We start from the raw sequence: 3,249 nt of genomic DNA, 5'->3' as shown, positions 1-3,249 counted from the left end.
GCCCTTCAGGGCGCGGGGGCAGAAGAGGGAGCGGCGGGTGGAGTGGTTGGGGGAAAGGGGTTGATGCTGCGGGGAGAGGGGGGGGTGTGGGGGGTGAACAGCCTCAGGAGGAGCCGCTCGTCCTTGCCAGCCCGGCTGCCGTTTCCATGGACGTGTCTCACTTGGAGGGGGCTGTTCTGTGCAGGGGGCGGCCAAGGCTGGGGGTACGAGCCGTCCCCATGAACTTCCCATCTGCTGGAATCTTCCCAGTGTCGCTTTGGATGGGGACAGCGATGCTTTCCTGTAAAGGAGCCAACAGCCTGGCTGGGACTAGAGCAGCGGTGGGCCCTGCCTGGCCCCCAGCGCCAGTGCTGCTAGCCACAGAGGCGGCTTTGGTGGCCGTCGGCACTGGGCTGGGCAGGTTGGTGCCGTGGTCGCGGTCTGGGGCGTGCGGGAGGCTCCTGGGCGAGCCTGGGCCCCGGCCCACGTCCGAGCTGCCCGCTCGGTTTGCAGGGCTGGACAATGGCATCGTTTGTACCGGGCGTCCCGCGGGGATGTCAGTGGCGACGGGTCGTTTAAGCACTTTTTTGGGTTTTCTGGTTGTGCCATGGCGAAACAAGCAGGGCCACGCTGCGTCCCTGCCCACGCCAGCGCGGAGCTCTGGTAGAGAAGGAAAAGGCAATTCCCCTAAAGCTGTGGGGCTGCTGCTGCTCTTTTGTGTTGTGGGAGGGAGTTCGAGGAATACGGGGTTCATCCTGGTGCCAGCTGGCACGCTCCGCAGTCGTTCAGCCCAGCAGTGTGACCCAGGTAGCCAAGGGCCACCCCGCTCGTGCACCGATGGCTCACGTCCAGGGGCACGGCGGGAGCGGGTGTGTGGCTCTTGGTCTGAGTCCCCGTGACTCAGCAGCAACATCTGCCACCAAAAAACATTGCGTGGGGGCACGGCCAGGAAAGGTCCTGACCAGGAGGTTGTGGCTGCAGGTCTGTGTCCTGGGGACGCAGGGTCAGGGTCAGGGTCTGTGTCTTGGGGATGCAGGGGCAGGGTCAGGGCCTGTGTCCTGGGAACACAGGACAGTGTCTGTGCCCCGGGGACGTGGGGCAGGTCAACACCAAATCAAGGCAGAGAGTTCTTGGGAAGCTCATCTTGCTCCTGGCCGTGGGTGAACTGTAACAGCAGCCGGGCTGCAGCCCACGTGCTGCACGCAGTCATGCCCGGCCGTAACCCGTGGGCTGGCGTGGCCGCCTGGCCAATGCCTGGTAGCCACCGCCACGGCGCTCGCTGCCGGAGGGAGGCCGGGTTATCCCGGGGTAGCTGTGAACTCCTGATGTGTGGTTTGGAGTTCACCGTTGCTCTGAGGGAGACGATAAGTGAAGCATAAGGAGGAGAAATGTTCTTCCTTCTTAATGAGCAGCAGACAACTTGTGTTGGCAGATGCCAAACAAGAGCCTTCCGTGCCGGATTCAGATGGGACGCGGCAGTGGGGCCTGGGGCACGCCGGGGAGGCAACAGCACAGTCAGAGATGGAAACCAAGTGCCAGGTTCCCATCTGTACACCAGATGGAAAAGAAGGATCCTTGTTTTGTTTTAAAATTGTCATGGACGTTCGGAAAAAATACAGAATTTGGTTTTAAAACAAGGAAAACAGGCGCTGATGAAACCCTGAAATGAAGCAGTTCAGTTTAGCTCAAGATGATTATTTTTGTACCCAACATTTTTCTTGGTATTAGGAAAGACAAGCCAGGACACGCCATCAGGAAAGCTCAGTGGAAAAATATCTTCGGTTCAAAAACTCAATTGAGGAGCACAACTTGATGGTACAGGATTAAGAACTGGAGGGTGGGTTGTTTTTTTGGTTTGGTTTTTTTTTTTTTTTTTTTTGATTTGTGCAGTTGCATCAAGTCCTGTTATTACTGCTGCTTGGAGGGAGCAGGCTGGGAGAGGCCAGCTCGGCCCTGGTGTTAACTGGTTTGGGGGCATGTGCTAAACCCTGGGAACAGAGGCTCCCAGACTCCATCATCTGCTTGGTCTTAAAATGATGGTCATGACAGAAAAGTGAGTGTGGGCACAGCACAGGTGAGAGAGGTGATCGTTTGGCCGGGGTGGTAAGAAGGAGCCTGTGAAGTGTGACGATGAGCAGGTGGCGGTGTGGGGTCGGGTGTGGTCCCACAGCTGAGATGAGGAGGCTGCAGGGCTCCCTTTTGCTCTGGGAGCTCCTTAGCCCAGCTGTCCCCCGCTGCTTCCAGAGCAGCTCCCCGTCTGCTGCAGCTCCTCCAGTTCTCCCCACAGAAAACTGCTGTTTCCCACGAAGCCGCTGCACCGGGTTGGTGCCACCTGCACTTGCACGAGAGGGCTTGAGCCAGTCTAGCGGGTCCTGACCCCAAAGCAGGGCTGCCTCGCTCTCACCACCCCTTCTGCTTTCTGCCAGCTGTGCTCTGGAAGTAACTTAAACATTAACGTGTGTATTTTTGTCCATTGGGGTTTTTTTTGCCTGCAACTTAACCTACTTCTGCTTTAATTCCAGATAGCGATGCTCAGATCTGACATTAATTAGAGGTTCAAGCACCAGTTTTGCATTCACATCCAGTTAATTCCCTCGTGCTAGGTTGTGTCCCAGTGCTGCTGCTTGGGGACACGTGAGGCTGCTCCCCAACACCGAGGTCAACGGCATCCTGGCTGGTGTCAGCACTGGCGTGGCCAGCAGGGACAGGGAAGGGATCTGAGCCCTGGGCTCGGCACTGGGGAGGCCGCCCCTCGATTCCTGGGTTCAGTTCTGGGCCCCTCACCCCAAAAAGGCCATTGAGTGACTCGAGCGTGGCCAGAGAAGGGCAACGGAGCTGGGGCAGGGTCTGGAGCACAGGGCTGCTGGGGAGCGGCTGGGGGAACTGGGGGGGTTCAGTCTGGAGCAGAGGAGGCTGAGGGGAGACCTCCTGGCCCTCTGCAACTCCCTGCCAGGAGGGTGGAGTGAGGGGGGGTCGGTCTCTTCTCCCAGGTAACAAGTGATATGAGAAGAGGAATCAGCCGCAGGTTGTGCCAGGGGAGGTTTAGGTTGGATATTAGGAAAAGTCTCTTCCCCAGAAGGGCTGTCAAGCCCCGGAACAGGCTGCCCAGGGTCGTGGGGGAGTCGCCAGCCCTGGGGGTGTTCAGAAGCCGTGCAGGTGTGGTGCCTGGGGACGTGGGTTAGTGGTGGCCTTGGCAGTGCTGGGTTAATGGTTGGACTTGATAAGCTTAAAGGTCTTTGCCAACCTAAACGATTCTATGATTCTGTGATT

This window comes from Athene cunicularia (genome assembly GCF_003259725.1).
Source record: "Athene cunicularia isolate RWA chromosome 13 unlocalized genomic scaffold, athCun1 chr13_part1, whole genome shotgun sequence".
Taxonomy (NCBI): Eukaryota; Metazoa; Chordata; class Aves; order Strigiformes; family Strigidae; genus Athene; species Athene cunicularia.
Note: the sequence above shows the minus strand (reverse complement) of the source record.